The sequence below is a fragment of the Myotis daubentonii genome, chromosome 3 (genome assembly GCF_963259705.1).
Source record: "Myotis daubentonii chromosome 3, mMyoDau2.1, whole genome shotgun sequence".
NCBI lineage: Eukaryota > Metazoa > Chordata > Mammalia > Chiroptera > Vespertilionidae > Myotis > Myotis daubentonii.
This window is the reverse complement of record NC_081842.1, coordinates 121,992,444-122,000,316: the sequence shown is the minus strand read 5'-3', so window position 1 is coordinate 122,000,316 and position 7,873 is coordinate 121,992,444.

Genomic DNA, 7,873 nt, shown 5'->3' with positions numbered 1-7,873 from the left:
TGCTATTTTATTTTGGCAGTTTTCTGTTATTTTTTTCTCCATTTCTTCTTTTTATATTTAATGTCTTAGCTCTGGATTTTTATTTTGTGTTTACATTATGCTTCAGTTAGATGTCTCATACATGGAATAGTCATTTTTCTTCTGATTGTTTCTAATCTTCAGTCACCCCTACATGTTGTTATTGTCCACTTTCCCTTTTATGATTTTGTCACAAATTATCTCTTTGTAATGTTGTACATTCATTAACAAATTGCATTACTTATAGTTATTTTATATGCCTTTCCCCCTTTAATTTCTATGTTATAATTGTTTAATATCCTATTCTGAAGTAAAGTCACAATTTTCTGCTCTGTCAGTTAAAGTTTTGCATACTTTTGTCTTTTTGTTTCCAGCAGAAGTGCTTCTTTCAACATTTCTTGTAATGCAGGTCCTGCAGTGGAAAATTCCCTCAGCTTTGATTTGTCTGGGAAAGATTGCATTTCTTCTTCATATTTAAAGGATAACTTTTCTGGAAAAATTATCCTTGGCTGATCCTTTTTTTCTGGCTTGTAATGTCTCCATTGAAAAAAAATTGATGATAATCTAATGAGGCTTTCTTTGTAGGTTACAGTATTTTTTTTTTTCTGGCTGGCTTGATAATTTTTCTTTGTCATTTATTTTTTACAGTTTGCATAAAATGTGTCTTGGAGAGCTTCTTGTATTTATATAATTAAGTGTTCTGTTAGCTTCCTCTCCAGTGGTTGGCAAACTCATTAGTCAAAAAAGCCAAATATCAACAGTACAATGATTGAAATTTCTTTTGAGAGACAAATTTTTAAAACTTAAACTATATAGGTAGGTACATTGTTATTAACTTAATTAGGGTATTCCTAAGGCTTAGGAAGAGCCACACTCAAGGGGCCAAAGAGCCGCATGTGGCTCGCGAGCTGCAGTTTGCCGCCCACGGCTCTATGCTAAAGTCCAGTTTTTTCCATAGACTTTGGAAGTTTTCATCAATTATTTCTTTGACTAAGCTCTCTGTTCCCTTCTCCCTATCTTCTCCTCTTCTCCTTCTGGTATACCATCAACCACCTGTTGCTTTCTCTAATGGAGTCAGATGATTCTAGTAAATCCTTCCTTCCTTCCTTCCTTCCTTCCTTCCTTCCTTCCTTCCTTCCTTCCTTCCTTCCTTCCTTCCTTCCTTCCTTCCTTCCTTCCTCTCTCTCTCTCTCTCTCTCTCCTCTTAGTTCTCTCTCTTCTTCCCTCCTGAGTCATTTGTAGGTTTTATCTTTAAGCTCAATAATTCTCTCTTACATCTGGTCTGCTCAGTTTTCAATGTTCTGTAATGCATTCCTCATTTCATTTGTTGAGTTCAGCTCCAGAATTTCTGTTTGATTGTTTTTTATAGTTTCTTCGGTAACGTACTCCTTTTGTTAATTTGTTTTATTCCTGAGCTAATTGAACTGCCCTTCTGAATTCTTTTGTATCTTGTTAATCTTCTTCATAACTGAAATGTTAAATTTAACTGACAGTCTTCCTTGACCTTGAATTTGGTTTCTGGAGACTTTTAATTTTCTTTCTGTGCTCCCATGTTACCCTGGTTGTTCATGGTATTTGATGGATTGTTTCTCTGCCTGAACATTTGAGGTAGTGAACTCTTTTCTTGTTTAGATACTGTTTTGCTCTTAACAACTCAGCATTTTGATAGGTGTGGTACCTTTTGTTTTATTTTCTATCTAGTAAATGGTCAGAGCACATGTTTTTGTTTTCTTACACCTGCCCAACTTGTGCCTCTGTAATTGCAGAGGATTAGCATCACCCTAAAGAAAATGCTGCATACCCACTGGAATGATGAATGTCCCCTCTCAGAAAAACTCACTTTGACTATGGGATACCACCACTGTGGTGGGGGAATGTGGTGGGTAATGGAGGACTGATTTCACTATCTTCCAGTGCTACTTTATTTTTACTAATGGCTGTTGGTCTTACTGTATTTTTTGAGATATTCTCATGGCCTCCACTGGGCTCTGCAGGGATTGGTGTGGTTCACAGTCTCACAGCTCTGCCCCTAGCCAGCACTGGCTGCTGCACTGCAGTACTGTTTAAGGATCCCCAGCCTAATTTTTCAGTGTCTGCCATAACAGGGAGAGGGGAATGGGGATACCTTTTCCTGGAGGAACAATGCTTCTGTCCTTACACTCTAGGCTGTAGTGTGATGGCTGCAGCCTGGATTTTCAACCACTACTGCCCTTGTGTAGCTGCAGTGGGTACTGAACTGCATCTACAGCCACAGTCCTTGTCCTTTTTCCCATCCTGCCTCTGCTACTTATTGTACTATAACCACCTTCCAATGTTCTGATGCGTGCATCTTTCAGATGTGTTTCTGTGTTGAGTTGGGGATCTCTTGTTGAATTACAGTTATATGACTTGTTGTAGATCTAAAAGGAGAAACAAATGAGTCTTCTCATTCTGCCATGATGCTGATGTCCCCTGTATTGTACACTTTAAAAAGGTGAATATTATGGATATAAGCTTTATCCCAATAATGCAATTGAAAATAAATGCTGAGAAGATTTTAAAATGACAAAAATAAATGTAACACACACATAACATTTCAATAGAGAGGCAGAGGTCAGTTACTGGATCCTTTCTCATGCTCACCTCAACTCCTTTCATCCACCATTCACCCAGTTCCAGCCTTGCCTCATTTGCTCCTTTTCTCTTGTTTCATTTGCTTAGGTGACAGAGGATCCTGTTTTTCTCTATTGGTTGTTAGATCCCACCCATTTCATATCTTGGTATGATTAGCTCCAAAACTCAGCCAAAGGCTAATGCTGGGCTTTCCTAAATAGCCTCTTCCTTGCCAGACAGCATTGTTCATCTGGTGGATACATCGACTCTGAACTTTGTCAGGTTTGGTTTTGAATACTAGTTTCTCAACTAGTGACTAGCTGTATGAATTTAGGAGATTTACTAAATATTTAAAATTTATCTTTCTCATCTGCAAAATGAGGACATATTACTTGAATTCATTTCTTCGTGTTTGTGAAAATGAAATGAAATGATGCAACTGAAGAACTTAGCCAAGTCCCTGGGACATCTTAGTGCTTCGTAAGTGCTTTTATCATTTGATTTTCTAAAGTGAAACACTTTCATCTTTTGTTTTTAAGGGTATCACTGCCAATTATAAGACTAATATTTATAGAAAACTGAAATGATGTAACGACAAATTTTAAAAGTAGTTACAAAACCTTATAAAGTTCCCACAATGCATGAAAAATAAATAACTTAATCACTTTATAGTTTGACATTTTCATTCAACAAATGTGTGGTAGGCAGAATAATAGCCCCCTTCATCTGTGAAGGTGTCCATATACTAACCCCTGGTATTTGTAAATATGTTACCTTTTATGGCAAAAGGGACTTTGCAGTTGTGATTAAGGTTAAGAACTTTGAGATGGGAGACTATCCTGGCCCAATCCTTAAAAGTGAAAGATGACAAAAGAAGAGTGAGTTGGAAAGATGCTATGTGAAGAGTACTCAACCTGTCATTTCCTTAAAGATGGAGAAAGGGGGTTGTGATCCATGGATTCCAGAGGCCTCTGGAAGCTAGAATATAACCCTCAGTTTACAGCCAGCAAGAAAACACTAGCCTAGGACCTACATGTTCAAGGAACTGAATTCCACCAACAAACTAACTGAGGAGGAAACAGATTTCCCTCTACAACCTCCAAAAAGAAAAGTAGCTTGCTGACACCCTTGTTTTAGCCCAGCGAAACCCATGACAGAGTTCTATCCTACGGAATTGTAATCTGACTTGTGCTGTTTTAAGTCACTAAATTTGTGGTAATATTAAGGCAGAAATTAATGCAAAATATTTATTGAGTGCAACCACACTTGTTCTAGGTCAGAGTAGTTTGAGGGGAGTTGGGAAGGGTATAGGAGGCAGCATGGACCTCCTGAGTTTATAGTCCAGTTAGGAAAAGCAATATTAACTAGATCATCACAATGGCAACAGTTTAGAGTTCTTTGAAAGCAGAGTAGGGGATCAAACCTAGTTGAAGGTTAAGGGAAGTTTGTGATATTTCAGGGAGACCTACAAGAGGACAAATGGGAACTTCAAAAACTTGTGCTCTCAGCTTTTATTTATGATAGTAGGACTCATTCACAACCCGTAGTCCTTGGATAAGGCCTTCTTCTCTCCCCAGCTGAAAGAATCTATCAATGTAATTTGCATCTCTGGGGGCTCACAACCAGCTCACTATGCCTTTGCTAGCCCCTTAATGATTCCCTTTATGGAATTTTATTTATCAGGGTAGAAACACTTAGACATTGAATTTAAACTATAAAAGTTTGAGAATTTACTATGGTAATACCCAGAGCCAAGTACTGCTTTGGAGAAGGAAGACTTTCTCTGCTTTTCTCATGAGCAATCACTTTGAGATGAACAAAAGTTGATCTTAGTCATACTGTTAATTTTTTTATGGTTTGTACTAGTCTGCCTAGAGACCAGAAAAAGGTGAATAATACTTTTGTAAATAAAATTTTTATTTTATAATACATTTAGATTTATACAAAAGTTGCAAAGATATGGCAGGGAATTGCCCTATCTTCCTACTATTGTTTTTTTTTTTAATATATTTTATTGATTTTTTTACAGAGAGAAAGGGAGAGAGATAGAGAGTCAGAAACACCGATGAGAGAGAAACATCGATCAGCTGCCTCCTGCACACCCCGACTGGGGATGTGCCCGCACCCCAGGTACATGCCCCTGACTGGAATCGAACCCAGGACCTTTCAGTCCGCAGGCCGACGCTCTATCCACTGAGCCAAACCGGTTTCGGCTGTTGTTTTTTTTAAAAAATTAAATCTTTATTGTTCAGGTTATTACAGTTGTTCCTCTTTTTCCCCACCATAGCTCCCCTCCACCTGGTTCCCACCCCACACTCTGCCCCTACCCGCGCCCATTGTCCTCATCTATTGGTGTACGATTTTTGTCCAGTCTCTTCCCGCATCCCCCTTTCCCCCCTGAGAATAGTCAGTCCACTCCCTTTCTATGCCCCTGATTCTATTATATTCACCAGTTTATTCTGTTCATCAGATTATTTATTCACTTGATTTTTAGATTCACTTGTTGATAGATGTGTATGTATTGTTCATAATTTGTATCTTTACCTTTTTCTTCTTCTTCTTCTTCTTGAAGGATACCTTTCAGCATTTCATATAATACTGGTTTGATGGTGATGAACTGCTTTAGCTTGTTCTTATCTGTGAAGATCTTTATCTGACCTTCAATTCTAAATGATAGCTTTTCTGGGTAGAGTAATCTTGGTTGTAGGTTCTTGGTATTCATCACTTTGAATATTTCTTGCCACTCCCTTCTGGCCTGCATAGTTTCTGTTGAGAAATCAGCTGACAGTCATATGGGTACTCCCTTGTAAGTAACTGACTGTTTTTCTCTTGCTGCTTTCAATATTCTCTCTTTGTCTTTTGCCCTTGGCATTTTAATTATGATGTGTCTTGGCGTGGTCCTCTTTGGATTCCTTTTCTTTGGGGCTCTGCACTTCCTGGACTTGTAAGTCTATTTCTTTCACCAGGTAGGGGAAGTTTTCTGTCATTATTTCTTCAAATAGGTTTTCAATATCTTGCTCTCTGTCTTCTTCTGGCACCCCCATAATTCGGATGTTGGTATGCTTGAAGTTGACTCAGAGGCTCCTTACACTATCTTCATATTTTTGGATTCTTTTTTCTTTTTGTTTTTCTGGTTGGGTGTTTTTTGCTTCTTCATATTTCAGATCTTTGACTTGAATCTTGCGATCCTCTAGTCTGCTGTTGGATCTCTGTATAATATTCTTTATTTCAGTCAGTGTATGCTTAATTTCTAATTGGTCCTTTTTCATATACTTGAGGGTCTCACTATATTTCTTGGAGGTTTCTAGAAGATTCTTGAGTAGCCTTATAACCGTGGTTTTGAACTCTATATCCAGTAGTTTGCTTTCCTCCATTTCTGTCACTTGTGACCTGTTTTTTTGTCTCTGCATTTTTTATGCTTCCCTGTGTTGATAGAGTGGCTTTGTGTGCTAGGTGTCCTATAGGGCCCAGTGGCTCAGCCTCCCCAATTACCTGAGGTGGACACTCTTGGTGCACCCCTTTGTGGGCTTTGTGCACAATCTTGTTGTAGTTAAGCCTTGATTGCTATTGATATCACTGATAGGAATTGACCTCCAGGCCAATTGGCTGTGAGAATCAGCTGTGTCTACAGTGGTAGAACTTCTATGCTGGAGACACCCTTCTGGGGCAAGACTTGCCTCAGTGGGCTTTGGTGCTCTCTGAGTCTGCCCCCTGAGTGTGTCCCTTATGGATCTGAGGAGTTGTAATCTGGATGGTCCCACTCTGACCACTGGGTACACTGGCTTTTGGATCTCTAAGGAGGTGCTAATTTAGCCTCTGCCTGAGGCTACCCAGCAGAAGCTACAGAGAGATCTGCAGATTCCTCTTCTTTGTTTGGGGTTTGGAGGTGCCCACATGAGGCCCAGCTGTGAAGCAATGCAAGCTGCTGTGGGCCTTGGGCCTTCTTTTGGAAGTTCTGGGTCTCTCTGACCTAGCTGCAGTTTGTTAGGTAATTTTCAGATTGCAAAGGGCCAGGCCTTTCATATGCAAAAGCCTCTGGGCACAGCTTGGGTGGGGCGGGGTCTCAGGGGATCAACAGGGTGGAGCAAGCAGCTATGGCTGCTCCTCAGTCCTACCCTAAGGGGCCCCACGTCTCAGCTTCCCAGTAATTGCTGTAAGCACCTCTGAGAGAAAGCCGCCCTCAAGTTCCGACTGATGCCAGACAGTCCAGTTTCTCCCCGTATGAGTCTGGGTCCCCAGAGACTCACCTGGAATTGGAGTTCAAAGCAGTTGGGAGCTTGAGACTCCCTCCTGATTGAAAAAGACAACCATGTCCTCAGTTGCCAGCCCTTTCCGAGTGTGCCTCTGTACCTCTGCACTTTACTTCTGCACCTCTTCTTGTCTCAGTGTGCTTTTCTCTTTCCTTCTAGTTGTAGAATTTCCACTCAGCCAGCCTTCCTGTGGTTCTGGATGATGTCCATTTTGTCTTTTAGTTGTATTTGTTAAGTCCCACTATTGTTAACATTATAAATAACTATAGTACATTTGTCAAGACTAGAAAATCAACATTGGCATATTACTATCAACTGAATTCTATGCTTTATCCAGATTTAAATAATTTCTTTTTAATGCCCTTTTTTTCTGTGCTAGAATCCCATCAAGCATACCATAATTACATTTTGTCATCTTCTCTGGTCTTGACCATTTTTCAGACTATTTTTGATAACCTTGACAGTTTTGAAGAGTACTTGTCAGGTATTTTGTAGAAATGTTCCTCTATTTGGGTTTGTCTCTTTGCTTTCTTATGGTTAGACGGTGGTTATGGGTTTTTGGGAGGAAAACCACAGAGGTAAAGTGCCATTCTCATTGTATCACATTAGAAAACCATGCTATCAACAGAACTTATTAGGGATGATAACCTTGATCACCTGACTGAGGTAGAGGTTTCCAGGTATCTCTACAAAAAGTTACCCCTCCCTCTCCATACTCTTCTCTTTGGAAGCAAGAGGAGAATGGGGCATGGAGAAGTGTTAAGCTATACCTCCAGGAGAACAAAGTATCTACAAAAATTATTTGGATTTACTTTATATATAAGATTTACCTACTTATTTATCCATTCTACCACTTATCTATATCAATATAAACCCATGGATATTTATTTTACACTTTGTGTTATAGTCCAATACTATGTTTTTATTTATTTATTTATTTATTTATTTATTTATTTATTTACCCAAACTGTTCCAAATTTGGCCATTGGAGCTCTTTCAAGTTATCTTCTATG